The sequence below is a fragment of the Passer montanus genome, unplaced genomic scaffold, assembly GCF_014805655.1.
Source record: "Passer montanus isolate IOZ18808 unplaced genomic scaffold, ASM1480565v1 scaffold41, whole genome shotgun sequence".
Taxonomy (NCBI): domain Eukaryota; kingdom Metazoa; phylum Chordata; class Aves; order Passeriformes; family Passeridae; genus Passer; species Passer montanus.
The window spans coordinates 5,082,226-5,102,332 of record NW_024368930.1 but is presented as its reverse complement, the minus strand read 5'-3'; the positions used below and the strand labels follow the sequence as shown (position 1 = coordinate 5,102,332).

Here is a 20,107-nt window from a genome sequence, read left to right as displayed (position 1 = left end):
CCGCCCGCGCTCGGGCGCGGGGCCGGGCCGGGGCGGGCAGCGCCCTGACGGACGGACAGCTCCGCCAATCGCCGGGGCCGGGCCGCCCGCCGGGCCAATGCGGGGAAACTGAGGCCCAAGTGAAAGCGGGGAGAGGCAGGGGATGCGGGCCATGGGAGGGATGCGGGCAGAGGGACGGGGTTGGGAGCTGGGCAGAGGAAGGGCAGGGAGAGGGTTCTGTGTGTGGGGCAAGAAAAGGAGGAGAGGGATGGGGGAGCGAGAAGAAGGGGTGAGGAGAGAGCAGGGTAGGGGTGGGGGTAAGGGCTTCGGCATCACATCAAACCCTGCTCGTTTCTCGGCCCCCTGAGCACCTGCAGCCTCGCAGCCCCTAGGCTCGGGCTGCCCACCCTCGGCCCGGGTTATCCCAGCCTCCCTGCACCCCGGCAGGCTCATGGAGAAATTCTGGGATACATCCCTGCCCCAGACCGAGGGGAAAACAGTGCTGGAGGAGCTGCATCCGCGTCTGTGGCGGCAGAGAGCAGCAGCAGGACTTTGCCCTTTCCTCCGGCTGCTGCTGGGGCTGAGCTGCCGTGGAAGGGAAAGTGGAGGAGCAGGTGCAGGGGCATTATTGAGCCGGGACAAACACGGCTATTGTGGCACTGTCTGCATGGCACGATACCGGGCTGGCAGGCTAGGCACGGCTGAGTTAATGATTGCAGAGGGCGCACAACCGCTCCAGATTTGAGGGAGCTGAGCAGGAAAGCTGTGGGACACCCCAAACCCTCTGCATTTGCATTAACACATTTGCTTGAGCGTTTTTCTTTGCTTTTTGGGGACTCGCCGTCACAGTGGTTGGTTTGAGGCACAGAGGTGGCTCTTGAGCAGTTTCACAGAAGAGTCTCCGGATCAGAACCCACACCTGAGCACTCCACACCCTGCAGTACACAAACCACCTGGGCAGGAAGAGTCCCAGAGATGTGATGTGCACATGTGAGGCTCTGACCCTGCAGCTCCTCATGCCCACCCGTGCAGCCTTTGCATCCCCTTTTGCATTTCTTCCAAGAGCTGTTCCACATCACTTGGGGATTCGGCTCGTTTCTGCACACTCACAGATAAATAATTCAGGCCCTGCATGTTTAGCTGCTGAAGTGCAATCAGTGCTCCATTTCCCGGAGTGCACAGGATAACCTGGGTAATGGAAAAGCCCAGCTAACACTGCATGAAGCAGAGAAGAGAGCAAAGACCTGGGCAGACATCAGCTGCCATGCCGAGCCCTGCCATCCCCTCTGTCTGCAGTGCAGGGACAGCAGCGTGGCACCTTCCCCACAGCTGCTGCCAGAGCTCAGGGACACACCAGGAACCAGGAGCTGGGGCACAGGCTGAGGCAGAAGCAGACCCAGCAGCTCATCAAAGCTCATGGTGGGCTGTGGCGATGTGCTGTTCACATCTCTGCCCCCTCCTCATCCTCTGTGGCTCCAGGATGGAGCTGGAAGGTGCTGCCTCTTTGTGCCATTCTTGTTCCTCCTTGGAGCTGGAGGTAGATGGGGTCCTTGTGGGGTTTGGTTGAATTGGGAGCTGTTGAATCTGCTTTTAAAGTAAAATGAAGAGTAGGAGAGCCTGTTGTGTGCAGCAGGCTGTGTCCAGGAAGACTAGGAAATATATGCTCTATGTATGAAAATTGGTATTGCTTTATTATATACAAATAATTTCCTGCACAACAAAACTGGGGTATTGTTTTGGCTGGTGCTGTGCAGTCACTGATGAATAAGGCTCTGTTTCAAACCCATTTTATTCTAAATAAACAGGACAACAGATGTGCAAAGGTGAAGCCGTGCATCAAAGGCATCTGAGCTGGGGAATCCCCCCACATTTCCTGTTCCACGGTGCAGAGCTGAGTGAAACATTGGCTCTGGCTGCAGTGGGATCCTGCATCCTGCTCCTCAGCTCAGCTCAGCTCAGCTCACTTCTCCATGTGTATTTTGGTCTATTCTGCCTTGGCTGAAGTTGTCCTCAGAGGTGCAGAGTAATTTTTTACTTAGTTTTTAGTGGTATTTTTTTTTCTTGTTCAGCATCTTGAAGTACTTTAGCTCTTGTGTAAGGAAGATGTAAAGATAAGGAGCTTGTGCTGTGCATTTGAATGAGTTAATAGCAACAGTGATAAGGTAACCAAGGGGGAAGGTGTGGAAAGGCAGGACAGAGGTCTGGTAGAAGTCTGTCTCCTACTAAAATCTTTAAGAGATGCTGGGCAGGCACTGCAAATCAACCTTGCCATCTCTGCTGATTCACTTGTAAATAAAAAGCATTCTGTCCCAGGGGCATGTTTGTTTAAACTCCAGTTTCCCCAACCCTGGGGCTCAGCATCAGCCAGTGCACACCTTGCTGTGTGAGTGGCAGAAGGCCTTCCCAAGGCTTATCCCAAAGATCTTGGTAGCTGTTCTGAAGGATAGGGGAAGCTGGAATTTGTTTCCCAAAGCACAGAGGTTGTTTCTCAAAGCATGGAGCTCTGCCTGCCTCTGTCCATCCTTGGAGCTGAGAATTATCAGGGCAGTGACAATAATAAACAATGACAAGGAGACTGGTAGCTCTATTAGCAGTGCTATTACTAACCTTAAATTATTATATTATTATTATATTTGTTATCTCCTTGGGTTTGGGGCACACTGATCATTTTAGTTAGTCTGAATCCCTGATTTTATGGGTCATGTTAACACTTGCAGATATGCCTGCACCAGTTTTCATTCAATATTTCACACCAGGATGGATTTATGATGTGTTATACTCCTGTCAGAAGCTTTGAGAGTGTCAGCAGCTCTGGGCTGCCATTTTTTATAAATGTCCATAAATCATTAAAACTCTGGGTTTAATTAATGCAAATTCAGGTCCGTGGAAGGGAAGTCACTGGCTGCAGGCACTCCAGGAGCTGGAATTGCTCTGTCATGAGCAGATGTTGAAGGAGGTTTCTTCAAGTTCAGTCCTGTGAGCCACGTGGGCCCTGAGATGATCGTGACAATCTTTTGGCAAATCTGTGCAGATATCAACTTTTTCAATGACCATCAATTCTTGTTTTTCTGAGACCAACAGTGCTGACAAGGCAAAAAAGGGGAGTTGTTTATTCATCATGTGAAGTCCAGGTCTGGGAGCATTTACATTTTTAATATAGTTAATTGTGCACGTATTTACAAGATTAGATTAACATAGCAATGAACAATTTATTTAAAACCATAATGTCTCATATGGATTTCTGGTGCCTGAATGATCATTTCCTAATACTGCTATTATTAATACTTCCATAATTCACATCTCCTGTTGCAGAACAAACAAAAAATCTCCAGGAAGAAAGAACAGATCTGGATTTATTTTTTTCCAAAAGCAGAATTTTTTGTGTTTTATTATAAGTCTAATTTGAGCCAGAAATTCATTCACAGGAAACATATAATAAATAGCAAATATAGATGGGATTTTTCAAGACTGCTGGTGCTGGTTTGCATGAGATTAGCACTTCTGAAAATCCCCCCCTGGATTTTACCAGACTTTGTGTTATCCTGTTGTGAGACCCTGCTGTCTTTGCAAACTGGACCATCAGAATCTGTCCTGCTCATGTCTATGAGCTGCATTATTATAACAGCTGCATTATTACAATGCTCTTTCCTTATTACAAGAGCAAAGGTCCCTGTAAATATAAGGGTGAGGAAAGAGGTTTGAAGTGGCTGCTGATTAAACAATAGCATCTTGTGGCAGAGGCATCACAGAGCCGAAAGTGTAACTGTGCTTAAGGAAGAATTATACAAATTCATGGGTGACACGTGTTTTGGTGGCTGTTAAACCCCATAATCTCTGTGCAAACTTCTAGTTCAGGGTGTCCCTGAGGTGCTGGCTGTCCCTGGCCAGGGGAGTGAGTGTCCTGCTCTCACCCTTTTTTAAAATAACAGCACTGCCCCACTGGGCCTGGGGGTAATTGGGAAGCTATATTAGGAACTTTGGCGCTCAACATGTGCAAAGTATGATGTGTTAGTTTTAAAAGAGATAAGGGAGAGCTGGAGCTTCTCTTTGAAAGATTTCTGATGGGTCTGAGCTCTTTTTCCTCAGGTACTTCCCCTTAGGCGATGTGCAGACACCTCAGACTTCCTTTCCTAAGAAAGAAACAGAAGTGAGTTCTCACACTCCAGCTGAGTTTTATTGGGACAAAATATGACATTAAACTGTCAAGAATGATAGCAGAGTCCAAAGACACCATCATCTGCAGGGAGCACAAGCTGAAGCTGAGTGCAGCAGCTGTAGGGCTGTCCCTGCAGAGTCAGAGCAGAGCGTGGCCCCCGGCAGCTCTGCATCCCCACCGAGGACATTTCAGCCTCAGCAGTTCACAGGGAGATTTTCACTGTGGTGGTGATGAACACAATGCTTTTGTAACTGTTGGTTTTCGGCAGAAAGCAGCCCAGATTGGCAAAGCCACACCACTGGTGTGTTCTGGGTGCTGTTGCCCTCAACACCCCTGGCCCCTCTCAGGTCTGGGCCCGCTGTTCTGGGCAGGCTGTCAGCAGCTCAAGGGCTCCTTCCTCTGTCCCTGTGTGCAGAGGAGCTCATCAGCTGCACATGCGAGTGCTACAGAAGTGCAAACAAAAATTAATAATAGTATTTACAATCCAGATCATTGCATGCATCGTGTTCTGCTCCAAAATTTAAATTCTTTGAGCATAACCAGCCTCCCAGATTCTTACTTAGGAGGGACTATAAATCATGATTTGTCTTCTGAGATGAGGGCTGGGACAAGGCATATGCTGCCCCTTACCTCCATGGGCTGCTAGACACAAAACTCCACTCCAGGATGAGGATCCCCCCCTTGGGGAGCTGTGGGAATCCCCCAGCTTGGCGAGGCAGTGAGGGCAGAGATGTGTCCCAGTCCTGCTTTTCCTCTGCTCAGTTCACTGGAGAGAAAAAGCTCTGAAGAATAATCAGTGAAAAACATATAAAATCAGAGCAAATACTTTGTGGCACTGTGAGAGCTCAGAATTCATCACATTCTTGTACCAAGCAGGAGTGCAAATGGGAGTGTGGGGAAAATCCCCTGCACCCAGATCTGTGCTTCTTATCCTCTTGCTGTGCTCTTGGCACGGTGTCCAGGGGGAATATTTAGTCCTCATTTAGCAGCAGCACAAGCTCCAGCACAGCAAGGAAGAGCACACTGAGCTCTCACAGGGCACGAGGGAGGCGGCAGCATCCTGGAGAGGCTCCTGGCAATGCCTGCGGTGTGTGGGAAGTGGTGGAGAGCACCAGCACAAGGGTTTGAGCTCTGGTTCCAGCTCATTTGCCATGGTCAACAGAGTGTGTTTGTACAGCAAGAGGAGATCTGTTCATCAGAGCAACACCCTTCCTCTTTATGTGTGTTTCTGAAGTGTAATCACCATCAACCTGCCCATTTAACTCTGCTTCTCTCTTGCTAAGAAACAAGAGAAGGAGGCTGTTTTCAGTCACCAAAGGTTCTACTTTTTATTTTAATAAAGCCTGATGAAAAAAAAAACATTATAACTACGGCATGGACTTTTAATTGCTTTATTTCATAATAATTTTTTAGGTTCCTGTCAAGCTAACTCAAGCTTTCAACTTTTTTTTGTCATTGGCTTAAAATGCTGGCACAAGCATTGCTCCAGCTTGCAGCAATTTTCTCAGCCCAATGCCCCCTGCAGATTTTGGTAAATGCTACTACTGCAGTGCAATGAGGTACAGAGGTTTATTGACAGTGATATCAGCTGGGATCTGGGAGATGGTCAGGAGCAGCATGTGTTTGGGAAGAATATATTCCAGCATGATCTCTAGCATGCTTAGTTGGCCGTATTGGAAAGATTTCCAGATAGCTATCGATTTTCCAGTCCTGTAATTAGTTCAGAGATTATAAACATAGAAAATATCGCTCCAGAAATTGATTTTTTTAATTGTTCATAGCACCAAAATATGGTGTGACTGCAAATCACATGCTTCCTGCAGAGGAAGACTTTGAACTTTGGAAAAATATTATCCCTGTAAACATGGAGAAGAAATCACGAGGCTAATTCTATCACTTTCTCAGATAAGTGATAACACTAATTCTGGTTGATTTTAAAAATCCAAGTCTGGAATGTCTTTTTTTTTATTTTTTTCCACCTCTAATTATCAACTGAAGGAAGATGTCTCCTCTTTTCTCTGGAGGGGATTTTTCGTCTTCCCCTGGGAGGTAAATGAGCTGGTCACTCCTCCATGGTGACTCAGTGGCCTTGTTGCACATCCAGGGTGGGGTGGCTGTTGCTTATGGAAAATAAGAGTAGATAGATCCAGTAAAAACCCAGAGTTTGTCTTCTAAAGCTGTTATTTCTGTCTAGCAGGATAATGTCAATTATTTCCTGTGCTGGCAAAGCCAGGAGACCCCAATGGAGGCAACAAGGGTACTGCAGTTCAGGAAGTTATTAGAATTATTTCATCTCATTGCCCAACTATGCCAGGCATTAAACAAATAAGATGAGTCACTTCTCTAAAGAATTTGCAAATTAAGAAGGTTGAGTGGAGGGTAAAACCCTCCAAAAGATAATTTCCACTTTACAGGGATTGCATCTTCTGATGGAGTCACACAGGCAGTTGGAAAATTTGTCTACTGTGAGGTTTCTTGCAAAATCTGTGAAATCCCAGGAAGCAAAATGTTCCTTTTTAAAGCCCCAAACCTAACAATAATAAAAATAACTGGACAATCTGATTGGGTTGAGAAACTGCTTCTGCAGCTATATAATTCCTAAATAAACCCAGTCTCAGCAAAACCTTGGAAGTCTCAGGAGTTGGGAAGTGCTGCAATTAAAGTAAATTTACTGAGACATTAACAAACTAGGGAATTCCCCTCCCTGACCCACAGCAGCTCCCGAGGTGAGCGATGTCAGACCAAGGCATGAATTCTCCTCCTGCTCATGCAATCATTGCAACAGCCCAGTTTTATTTTCTGCAGGAAAAATGGTATCACTGGAAGATCCTTACACAAGAATCCTGTAGGAGAAAGAAAATCCTGTAGAAGGAGAAGAGGAGAAAATGCTGCTTTATTTATATTTACCTGTTGGGTGTTGAACATATGATCTCCAAAAGTCACTTCCAGCCCCAGCCATTCTGTGGCTTTTTAACCTCTCCAAACAATTTTTGGGGTCCCCATGATTCCTGGGAAGCAGGATTTGGGGTACAGATGAGAGGAAAGAATTGCAAGTGTTTTCCCTATCTCCCTTTGCTCCAGGACAGGTGGATTTGAGGAAAAATATGAAGTGTTTCACCCCAAGAATATATCTGATCTTTGTGTAAGTGAATCCCCCTTCAATGAGGTCAGAGCGGGATCCACGGGGTTCCTGGTATTTTGGGAAAGCACCAGGCAAGCCTTAGTGCCCCTTAACAGTGCACTTTTGGGGTGAAGCAACAATTAGCCATTGTGGGAGCTACCCGATCCTGAGCTGGGAGGATCTGCGGGATGACCTTCAGGCATCTCTCAGTTCTCTTCTCCCCTCGGAATTCCTACCGGGATAAGGGGGGAGCAGCTGAGTTAGCCCAGTCTCACTCTCCCATCTAGTGGTAAAACAAGGAAAAGTGGTCCAGGCAGAAAAAAAAATAAACTTTTGCTTTCTGGAGCCTTTGGAGTGTATAATTGCGGGATCAGTTAAAGCCATAATCCCCAGCAGGCTGAGGGTTGGGAATGTCACTGAACTGATCCAGAGGGACACACAGCAAAGTGCAAAGGTGGCTTTGAGTCCTTCCCCGGGTCCAGTGGGGTTTGGGTGCCCCTACTCTGGGAAGGAGCCATGAAGCAAAGAGGTTTGCACACTGAAGGATACAGCCCAGGGGGAGCAAAAGTAAAAGCACGAACTTCTTGAGCAAAAGAACCTCCTAAACCACCCGTGGAGGATGGGAGGTGGAAAATTTCGCAGTCACGTCTTCCCACAAATAACCCCTTATAGTCAAATAACCACTTGTGAGTCCCACAGCTGCTCCACTGCCTTCTCAGAAAGGCCTCTGTGGTCCCCCAAAAAGCAGGGTGGGGGCACAACCCACAAAGGCTGGTGCACAGGCAAGGTCAGGAACCCACAGGCATCCTCTCAGGAAATGTGCTCTCGGAGGTGTGAGCTGGGGCTGCCCTGCTGAGCTTGGGGTGCAGAGCCCGAAACCTCTGCAGTGCAACAGCCTCTCCTACGAGGTGACTGGGGAGGCTGAAGCATGGGAAGGTGGGTTACTCTGGGCTGTAAAGCTGTGTTTCATTTCAGCCAGGTACACAGAGCTGGAGGGGAAGGGTTTCACGTCTCCCACAAAAATTTAAGAGGCTCAAGGTGATTCAGGCAAATTTCCCCTGCCTTTTTTCCAAGAGGAACTGGTGCAGAACCAGCTCAGTAAGGGCCAACCCCATGGGGATGTTTTTCCCCAGGTTGGGGAAGTGCACGGGCTCAGGTTCAGCAGCCCTGGATTCAGGAGGCTGAGATTCCTACTCCAGTGTCCACAGCTCAGTTCCAGAGACCTGAGATGCAGAATGGATGAACCCTTACCGAAGATTTATGTTCTCATGTCAGATAGAAGATTTGTGGTATTTCCTGGAAGGCTGGGTGATGTTTCACTTTCAGCAAATAAGGTCAAAATCACAAGGGGGGAAAAAAAAGTAATCTCTCATGGATCAGCTGTTTGCCAGCCCCAGAGGTGCAAGAGTTTGTCTCACATCTCTGTTCATATAAAAACACTTTCCTGGAGCAATGCGCTGCTAAACATGGCTTTCCCGGGGGTGTCACCCACACAGTCTGCAGCACAAACAGACTCAGCTGGGAAAAGATAACTCAGAGGAGTACGGCACTCACACCTACACTACCAGATTATGAAAAAGAAACGAAAAGGAAGAAGGTACTGGGCAGGTTTGGAAGGGCTGGGATTGATCAGATAAAAAGGAGGTTCTTCAAGCAGCATCCCCCTGATGCTAGAGAGGGGTGCGGGTTGGATCCAGCATCAGGGGCAGGCGGTGATGGGGCCGGGCACCTCGGGGGATGCTCGAGGCTTTGCTGGTCTGTGCTCATGGGCGGGACAGCGCTGGGCTGTGCACGGTGCAGCGGGAGCAGGGTGGGCTGGCAGGGGATGCTGGCCCCGCTCAGCTCAGATCCCTCGGATCCCGGCGCGTCGGGAGAGGGCAGCCTTCGCCACAGGCAGGTGAGGGCGGGAGGATCCGCACCCCACCGGCCCGGCCCAGCCCGAGGAAAAGCTGAAAGGAGAGCGTTTAAGTGCCCAGTGTGGAAAAGGGGTTTATTCATATGAAACATGAAGCCACTGGTGCTGCTGAAGGTGTCCCCTCTGCGAGGATGTCCCAGGACGTGATGCACATGTCCGAGGTGGGGGGATGAAAGCACACCTGGAACAAGGCTCACCGTGACCTGCTGCTCCAAAATCCCCTCTGCACCAGACTGGTAGACATGAATCAGGTTTCCCTTCTTCCCTGCAGACCACCAGGCTCATCCATTTCGCTGCAACAGCGCCGCGTGTGCCACAGCCTGGGGACCCACCTGGGACATCCTGGGCTTGCAGCTCCAGTGACTCACCCGCTAACCCTCCCTGGAAAGTGTGTTCCCTGCTACAGCACAAAGAAAAAAAAGAGAAAAGTTAATGAAAAGAGAAGCTGGAAACTTGGAAGCACAGTTAATGCTACTGCTGTGATGCTTCATTTGAGCTGCAAAGAGAAGATAAAGTTCTGCCTCCCACCAGAGATGTCACTGGGGAAAATGATTCCTTCCTTCTCTAAATGGCATCACATTGTTTCTTCTTTGCAGCTTGCTGCCAGCTTGGTGTCACAGCCTGTTTTTCCAGGACAATAATCCAGTTAACCGGCAATAGTGGTGCCCTCCATCCAATCTCCCCGCCACCCTCCTCAGACAAGATCACTACAAAAGATATTCAAAAATAGATTCACCTAGGAAAGAAGAATAAATAAGGGTTGCTCCTGGCATGTGAATAGCTAATGAAGACCCACTTAGCAGTCTCGGCAGACTCATCAGCCTTGGCGGCTGAGCCTTGATTGTGTGTCTGCAGCTCCGTTCCTCTTCTCTCCTCATTAGACCCAGGTCAAACGAAACACACATAAACCGTGGCAGAAATGCTAAGAACCAATGGAGATGGGCATAGTGGTGACCCATTCCAGCTGGAAAATTACAGGCTAGGAATTTTTATTGCCTGGTACGTGGAGCTGTTTCATCTAGCAGCCAGAGGTAGGTCAGTTCTAATCCCCAAGGGTGAAATCCAGCTCATCACATGTCCCACATCTCTGACCTGGACAGTCCTGCATGGGGAGCATTAGGGCACATTTTGGGATTATTCAGGATCCAGTGTGCTGGGTGCAAAGGCAGCAGGTGAGGGTTGAAGGGGTGACACATCTGCTTGGCACCCGTCTCCTGGGGGCACCTCTGGAAGTGACTGCCACCCTCATCGATCACTGCACCATTCTCCTCTGCCCAGAAAGACTCTGTAGAGCCCTGTGAAACTCTAGTGAATAACATACATGAATACACTAGGAGTTCTATAAATACAGGGAATCCTCTAACAAGATTTTTGTCTTAAACACCTTAGGACACTGCTTTCTCCTTTTCTGAAACCAAACCTGGTCACTCACTCAGGCACTGCAAGGTGAAGTTAGTTTTAATATTATATTTGCTAATAACTTGGGAAAGAAAAAGGGAACAAAGTAAGAAAGAGCAAGGCAGCCAGCTCCTGCCTCACGCCGTCTTGATTGTCTGTCACTGAATTGTGGCAGTGCATGAGATGGGAGAGGCATGCAGAGGTGTGAGGCAGCATTGCCAGAGGATTCTGCTGCAGTCTGGATTATGTTGGTGTAAAATCTGCTCTGTTCTACTTGTCTGTGCTCTGAGACCTCCTGACAGTGATTACTCACAGAACATTCCATCTTCGCTCCTCTCTGTTCCTAACCTAACAAACCATCCTTTTCTCACCAGTTCTGGGTCAGAGAAAAATGTTGTTATTAGGTTACCTCTATTTTATGGTCTCTTAATTATTTCCACCTCTGTGATTACACTAATTAGCTAACTGGTTTCTAATGGCTGTACAGTAGCTTGCATTACACTTTCATTAATCACAGCCTTAGCCAGCCTAGTTAAGAGTCCCTGATTTTTTGCATTATGATTTGAAATTATTAAATGCAAAAGTAATCTGAAGGGGAGAAAGGAGTCAATAGGAATAGACATTACCTTCTCCAGCAGCTTGGCAAAGAGCCTCTTTGATATATTTAGAAATGTTATGATTCACAAGAACTCGCCAACCATTTACTTAGTGTCTATAAAAATAAGAAAAAAAGGTAAGTTTGAAGTTTTCAATCACAACTGTTAAAGGCTCCTTCTCACTTTCTTTGATTCGAGGCAGTTGACTGACACATTCAAATGGGATCAAAAATAAAACAACTGACAACACATCTCCTCCATCCTGATGGCTGTGCCCGAGCACTCGCTGCAGCTACACCCAGGACAAAACAGAAATGAAAATCAAAGAGGAGGTTGAGTCTTCACTGCTGGAAAAACATTACTCTGACAGCTCTCAAGACCTTCCTATAAATCCTTGCCTAGGGAGATTATTCAATGTGCTAAAGGACTTCTTAAAATAATCAAAATTAGGAAAAAAGCATCTCCCACTGGATAGTTTAAATACCTGCACAGGGGAATGTTCATCACTGACTATGATGGAAAGTCAGAATAACAATAAAAATAATAATAAAATAATGTTTTTTATTTTTATTATCATTATTGACACCTCTGGAACAAGAGAAGTTCAAAAGGCTATACAAGCACAAATAAATTAATTCTGCCAAGCTGCTGCATGTCAGGCACCCAGTTCAGTGAGGTGCTTGACTGCAGTACAGTTTTAGTGAGCACTAAGTAAAATGCTTTTAGGAGGTGGGACAAGGGTGATGATCCTCTCTCCTGCCAGGGTGTCTTTGACAAGGAGCGAGAGGCAGAGAATCTTCATTTCCTGAAAATAAGAGGCTGAAGAGGCCCCATGACAAGCAAACCATTAAATAGGGAAAAAAAGTAACAATAATACAGAGCAAAATTTTGCTTCAGGGAAAAATTTCTCCTTGGTTTTAGCACAGATGTTGATATTGCACACTCAGAAATGGCTGTGTGGAAGCACATTATTAGATGGTGCACAAAACCAGAGAGCTGGATTTGCAAGGGAGGAACTAAAGCATTTAAAAATTAAAAGACATTTTAAAGGCATCTTCTCTCTGAAGGAGGAGATACGAGTAGAGAGACTGAGCTTCCCCAAATCACAAATTCTTGAAGTCAAAGCCTCTCAAGAACTTTTCCAAGTTTGCTGCAAGAAAAGGGAGCTCTGATGGGAACTACAGATCCCCTGGGCGCTCCTCTGTGTGTGGAGAGGCTGCGCCTGGCTCAGCCAGCCTGGGTGGGAGCTCCTGCCTCCCCTCACCTGCAGTGTGTGTCCATGTGCTCGGGAACACACCTGGAGCAGGGATCTGCACCGTGCCAGACCTCCCCAGGGCAAGCCCAGCCCAAACACCCATCCTGCCTGATGCCTGCACCTCTGTGTGTGAATTCCACACTGCTTATCCACACAGCACCCTCAGCAGCTCCCACAAAGCACAAGGACACGCTTTTCAAATTAAGGAATGTAATTTCCGAGCCCACATCCCTCGGGAGGGGGGAATCCTGACCCTGAGGGCCGAGGAGTGGCAGGACGGAGAAGAGCTCAGTGTTTTGGGCCCCATGCATGTGAGGGTGGCACAAAGCAAGGCTCACACACAAAGGTGATCGCTCTGCACTTTGCATATTCCCTCTGTGCACCGGGCTGGGATTTTTCATTTCATCCATAATTCATGGTTTGCTGCAGCGACTCCACAGAGCAGCGCAGGACCTCAGCCCTGCTGGTAACAAGGGAAAGGCAGAGTTGCTTTTGTTGCCAGACTGCAAACTGTGGAGCTGGGCCCCTCCACTTCATCCCTGTAGCCACATTTCTCTTCACAGAGAAAATCTGAACGTCAGAGAAAGGAAAAACAATTCTCCTGGGCCCCTCCACTTCATCCCTGTAGCCACATTTCACAGAGAAAATCTGAACGTCGGAGAAAGGAAAAACAATTCTCACCTCATTTGCTGTGCCTGTGTTTGTGCAAAAGTAGAATGCAATATGGAGACTGTTTACCCAAAGTGATGATGTTTTGTTTCCTTGGCCTGTCAGGGCCAAGCGTGTGTGTGTGTGTCGGGACTGTTGGGTGACAGTCACGAGATGAGTGCAGTTGGGTGCAGAGTTGAATGCTTGGCAGATTCAGTTTAGATATCATGTAATATAGTGTAATATAACATAGAATAATACAGTATAATAAAGTAATTAATTTGCCTTCTGATAAGATGGAGTCCTCCTCATCATTTCTCCCTGCTATGAGGGTTGCTTTGAATCCAATAATCCAAATTAACCTGTAGGCAGAAGTGGGAAGAAACAGTGAAATAAAGGTTATTTGCCCCTATAGATAAGTGGCTGCTAGTGGCCACTGCCAGCCCCACAGGAGCCCACGCTGACCCTCCATGTGGGCTGTTTGTAGCCAGGACAGTCTGTGCCCAACACAGCACAGGGCTGGTGCTTCTCCCTTTTTTACACATGTACATGTGATTGCTAACCCAGCTCGGTCTTTGATGTCCCTGCACTGCTAGATTTTGGGGCCAGGCTGTTTTTCTTTTTCACCTGGCCCCAGCAGTGCTGAAGGGTGACAGTCCTTGCAGTCACTGTGCCACTCCAGTGGTGTCACACACTCAGAGCAGCCCACGCTTCCTGCCAGGGCTATAAACCTTCCTCCTCCAGCCCCGCTGCCTTTCCTCTCCATAACACACAGACCAAAAAACCCAGTTTGTCAGAAAGGAAAGTGTTTGGGGAGATTAAAATGTAAATGTTGCACTTGGCTTTTCAAAGGGGGTTTGATATTTTACTTGTGACTCTGCAAGGAAATAGATTTTTGATAACTCTGTGGAACTGCTGCTGCCCAGCCACTGCTGCAAACAGCCAAGACCTTAATAAATAAATTCTCTGTCAGGCAGCTCTGAAAACCAACTTGCTGGTGGTTTGGAGAAATATTGGAAATTTCAAAGCAGTCTTGCACAAGGAGACCTGTAATTACAGCAGCCTCTCCTACACTGCCTGGGTTTGGGAGGAGAGGGGGAATGCACAGTGTCCTCCTTGACAGTGCTGGCAATACACACTATATATTATTTTTCACTATGTTTATTAACTTGAAAATATGGGGAAAGGGCCATGTCAGATGTCGTGCTCTGCACTAGGTATCACCCATGGATGGGACATTAAAAGGGAGTATGAAAATAATTCAGACAGAATTCCTGCCTGGCTTGGCTCTGGCTTGCAATCTCATCTCCTTGGAAAACCTGCAGAAAGGTCTGCCTGAACCCAAAACTAGGTCCCTCCCGAAGCAATTTTTTCCCTTAATTTTATGTGATGGATCCAGGTCTCTTTTCTCTGACTCTCTGAGTCTGCAGAACCTTGCACCACCCTCAGCACCCATTCAGGCTCTGGCTCCATGCTAATAGACAGACACATGACACCATGGCCTATGCATTATCCAGGCACTTTGCTGATCCAGACTGCTGCAAATGCTGGGGAAATTCTGGAGAAAAGTAATTAAAAGGAATTTGCTGACTTTCTCCTGACCACCAAAGTTCCTGTCCCCCCACCTCTGTGGCCAGAAGTGAGCTGCTGGGATTTTTGCCTTCCCAGTTGGGACATATTGAAATAGTTGAACCTCAGTATAAGAAGTTCTTGGCACAAGGCCCTCAGTAGAAAACTATGACTACATAAATATTCATTACTTTATTACCAAAAAGCTTGATGAGTTTAAATTAACCTTTCTTCCATAATACATGTAATAACCTGAATATGACCACTGCACAAGTAGACCAGCAGTGCTTAGAAATGATCAGCAAGGCAAGAATCACTCACAGGATTAATCTGGAAAATAATTTCAAACAATTGAGATCTATATGAAAATGAACAGACCACACATTAATAGAGCCTGAGCCTGCTCTGTAAACTTAGCTACTCACTTTTTATCCCTTAAGTAAACTAGGAAGAGTAATGTATTTATAGCCTCTTGACGTAAGTAGCCTCAGTGAAATATTGTATGTAATAAATATTCTGCCATCCCCAAGAGCCTACAGGACAAAGCGGTACCAAGGTACTGCAAAGGCAAACTGTATGTGGCTAACGAGTCTTGGTGAGCTGCCAGCCAGCTGAAAACACTGAAATGAGAGAAAGCAATGAAAATATAGACTTTATTAATATAGGAGTGAGTTTTATTAACACAACTGCAATGCAAGGTCAGTGGGTAAGGATTTTTCGCGTTCAGCTCAGTGGGGCACCTTTAATCATTGCTTTCAACCATCACCTTGGAGTTTGGTCAGCTTTATGCCAATGTTTTGTTGTTTGCCAGTCATTTTCCCCACTGTTTTTCCCCCCCTTTCCTTGCTGATGCAAAGACCATAAGATCTTGGCCCTTTTTCCCTACCCCATGTTGCCAGCATTGCTTTTTATCCAATTACAAATTACACAGTGCATCTGCATTAAACCAAAATGTGTTCATCACTAATTTTAAATAAGGATGTCATTTGTAAATGCTTTATTCATAATTAATGGAATTATTACTGGGTGCAGCCACATTCTTCATCCATGTACTGTAAGATATGTTGTAAAGTGCATTAGTAAAAAGCTTTATAGATGAGGATATGACAACCCGACTGTGAAGCACATTACGTGATGTACTGTGGCTATTGTTGTAACAATCTTTATGCAAGATTTTAAGCTATCAGTCAGCCAGAGGCTGATTGATAGTGTAAATGTTAATAATTAATAATAGGATAATGTTGATAACTGTGATTCTATGATGAGTATGGATTTTTTTAGTTAGTATTATGCTAATATGCATTATTCACTGAATCATAAAATCACATTAGAGATGAGAAGGTCCCTCTGGCTTTCCCCATTCATATCACTGATGAGTCAGTGCTGCTCCTTCCTAACATTTCCAAAGCAGCTTTTTTCCTCTGCCTTTCTGCATTAAATCTCTAGGTTAAGAAGTGTGTTTTAAAACAAATTTAGAGCCCTGAATATGTACTCACCAGAGGAATGTGTAAAGGTATGGCCTTCAGGAGAGGAGTACAACGAGCTGCCTGCTGTGGGCATGGGAGACAAGAGGACAGGAGGGACCTTTCCTATGTTTACAAGAAAATAGCTTAAAATTAAGGAATTGTTTCTGCAAACTCCTTTCACTTTGGCGCTTGAATCCTGCAGCAAGTTAAAACCATCAGGCACACGTACCTTGTGCAGTGGCTACAGGAAGGTCCTTGGGCTGGTGAGCAACAGGCAACAAAGTGGGATGTGAAGATGGAGACACACGAGAGAGAGAAGCACAGACAGCTGTAAAGTGGCTCAATAGTGATGTCATTTTTTTGTTTTTCAGCTGACATTATCTTTTTTAATATCCACTAGGCAGGATGAAAACAGGCATTATGTCATGCGGGGGGAAGTGAATGTCGGTTTGCCGCCGGGCACAGACTCCTCAGAGGATGTGAAATGCCAATAGCAGCCTCCAAATCAGGATTTAGAAATGGATATGGTGTAATGGTCCTGGGGACATGCTGGATTCCAAGGTTCCCAGCAGGGAGATCTCCCCTTCTCCACCCAGCAGGATTGTCTCCATAGCCCGTCTCACGGCCGCCCTCGCAGGACCAGAGATATAATTTTGCCTTCTCCAGTTTCAAAGGCTGAGATTCAGGAGAGCTCCTTCCTGGTACTCAGCTGGTTGTAGATAACCTAAGCCAAAGGAATCAGATATGCTGAGCTCACTGGCATTTTCCTGCTGGCATGGTGTCCAACAAGGAAGGCTGTGCTCCATGCACCCCCTTAATGACATTTTAATTCCTTAAATTGTGCTAACACCCACCCAGCTCTCTGGCAATGCAGGAACACAGCTTATGGTGTGAGAGCCATGTTCAGGGAGAGAGGAAGTGCTAGTTAGTGCAGGAATTATCTTATTAAGGAAATTATTAGTGGTAGCTTTTTCTTAAAGAGATGAGTGTGTTCAGGGCTGATCACTGATTACCTTCCCACCCCTGCTCCCTCCCCACCTCTTGGACATCATGTTTGGCTTTTCAACGTTTTTATTTCAGACAAATCCGCAAGCACATTTCCAGGTGGATGTCACCAGGATCCACTTCCTCCCAGCCCACAGACAGTCTGTCTCTTATCTCACTTACATTAGTATCAATTATTTACAGCAGGAATGCTAAATCATGAAAACCAAGTTTCAAAAAAGCTCTGCCTTGGCTGAGTACCCCACACTGGCTGCAGCTTCCCAAGCCCCTGTGCTACTGGTACTTGGCCTTGCAGAGCAACAACCATGAATTCCTTCCCCTTTCAGAGCTGCAGAGAAGAGCAGTGTCTGGGCACCCACAGCCCCTGTTCTTCCTGGAGATAAAAATCATGAGGGTGTGCATTGGGCAGCATGTCTGTAGGAAAGCTTCTCCACGGTCACTAGGTTTTGGAGCAGCACAGTGCTCACCAGAAGGTTTATTTTGCTTTTTGTTCTCCCTCCTTCCACAGAGGCTTTGTGACACTTGGAAGTAACATTTGTGGAAGGACCATCTTCAATCTATGGGTGATGGAGCTGACTCCCCAAAGCAAGGTGCAGCCAGCCTTCCTGGGGATTCACCACCCCTTTGTGGCACCACACAAGTGCTATTACCAGTTCCTTCCTTCTCCTTCTCCTGGGCATGGTCTCCCTTCTGGGAGCCCATAATCTGGGGACAAGAAGGTGTTTCCCCATGAGGTTTGAATGAGGATCTCACATGCAGTCACTGATGAGTTCCTGAAATGACTGAGTGCATAAAGGGTTTTTAAAATTTTTAATTAACAGTATTTAAACATGACTAACTAAAATCTCCATTAAATGAGGGTGTTATATGCCTTAGGACAGTATAAATACAAGTGTCTGGGCTCTGTTCATGTCTTTACTCTTTAGACACAGAACAGAAGCAGTGTTTTACCTCTGTTGCTAAATTCACCACTAAGTGAGGTGATGTTTCCACCCTTGACCTTGGTTGAGTGCCTATGTTTAAATTTCCAGTAATTCTCAATATTTTTTCAGATATATCCATGCTTGCTCCAGAGAAGCTGTATTTTCCTAGATTTGGTTCCTTACCCAGCATATTCCCGCTTTGCTCATTACAACTCACAAAAGGTAAAAGAAACCCCTGAGGCAAAAGGGACCCTCCAACCACCAGTGACCAGTTCAGCTCTGGAGGGATGATTTTGGACACCTTTGAGCCTCCCTGACTATGAGCAGTGGCTGTGGTCCATGATGTGGAGCTGAAGGGCAGGGCTTGCCTTGGTTGGGGTTTTCCACAGCTCAGCAGGTGCTGCTGGCCATGGAAACCTTCAGCCAAAGCAAGTCCAGTGCCCAGCCCCAATTACCCTTAGCTGGTGCTTTGCTGTCACCCACGGGTGTGATTTTGGCTGTTCACAGGGATCACTCCTGGAGGGAACGATGGAGAAAAGGAAGGGTGTTTTACTTCCAACCTGCTGTAAGTCACTTCATTAGCCCTGACCCTGTTTGACCCTTTTACTGTTATATCAGCCTAACTGTTTATTTTCCTCATAACAGTAAAACCAAATCGATTACCTTTGTCTCAAAGCCCTTTATGTGTCTCGGCGCCCAGGACCAGCCCTGCTTTTAGCAAGGGCCTGATGCAAATGAAATCTCTGGGAAATAGGGACTGTTTGGAGCAGACACCAAGCTGACCTCCCCATCTTCCTCCTTTTTTTACCTGATTAAACTTCATCTATTGCATTTAAAAGAGAAACTTGATTTATTTTTAAAATAGCTGTACAATGTTATCTCTATAAATGTGCATGGTGTGTCTTTGTTGTATACATCTATACAATCAATAACTGTGTCTTGCTGGGGATTTAAATATTAGTCTTCAAAATCCAGGTCTAGAGCACCAGATTTATTTGTAGGAAAACATACCCTTTCCTGCTTAAGGAAGTATATTAGTTATAGATGCAAACCCATAAATCTTGTGGCTTTAGGTGAGATATTTGCTGGATTATAAATATGAATTGGAGATGAAGGTCCTGCTCTTCCTATTATTACTATTATTATTATTACTTACTGGATATTATTTTCTGTATGATCCATATCTTCAGGTGGGTCAAACACCACTGGGGATTGGGGAGCTAAGCCTTCAAAGGGTGCACACATGTTGAATTCATTAAAAGGTTTTCTTTCCCAGCCTTGCCCTCTGCTGCATTTTGCAGCTGGGTGAGTCATTAAACATCCTGTTCAGGTGCCTTCCCCTCCTCTCCAGCCTGCTTTTGGTACCTCATTTCGTTGTGCTGCTTTTGCCTGATCATATCAAACCCCCTAATGTTTATTAATGTCGCCCTGTGCATCCTATTGAAAATGTGCTATTGTTTCCCAGGTTCTGCTTCAGCACCAGTCTCGGAAAGCAGCCAAACCAGGAGCCACTGGGGACCCCAATATCACCCAGAGCTTTGTCATAGGTGACAATTTTCTTCTCTGCCATTTGTTTTGGCACATCTGGGGACATCAGTAATAAGGCACAAGGGCTGGATTGCCCAAGAAGCTGAGCACCCAGAATATCAAGTGGAGGATTTGCTTCAGGCAGGGTGTGAGAGCTTTGATGTGAGAACTGTGGACGGTCCTGAGGCTGCTCAGCACCTTCAGGGCAGGGCTGGAGAGGTCTCACCACAGAACTGAGTGTCTCTGCTTAATTCAATATCAGCTGAGTCAGGGGTACGTTGCAGTGGATCCCCCAGACTTTACCAAGTGCTCTGAGTGCCATTTAATGAGAGTTAAACAGAAGACATCACTGATGACCCCAGTGCTTGCTGATTTGCCCATTTCCCTGCTGACCTCTGCTGCTCCAGCCATGCTGGTCACTCTGTGGCACATCCAGGACCAAACCCAGGCAGGTGACAAATGCAGAGGGCTGGGTGCTCCCCAGCAGCAGCAGAAGCAAAAGGCATGGAGCAGGACTGGTGTGCACTGGGAGGAATTCCTACAGGCAGC

General features: G+C 46.5%; 1 long non-coding RNA gene across 3 annotated transcripts in view; it reads right to left on the bottom strand.

Annotated features, from left to right (window-relative positions):
- Positions 1-3,295: 3,295 nt before the first annotated feature.
- LOC120507000 overlaps positions 3,296-20,107 on the bottom strand; it is a 62,386-nt gene continuing 45,574 nt past the window's right edge. The window contains exons 3-6 of one of the 3 annotated variants that reach the window (XR_005628657.1): positions 16,333-16,827; positions 16,134-16,226; positions 11,196-11,281; positions 3,296-9,571 (exon numbers count right to left, since the gene is read on the bottom strand). This is a non-coding gene — a long non-coding RNA (uncharacterized LOC120507000). The remainder of the gene's footprint in view (positions 9,572-11,195; positions 11,282-16,133; positions 16,227-16,332; positions 16,828-20,107) is intronic. The other 2 variants (XR_005628659.1, XR_005628658.1) reach the window with 2 other exon arrangements.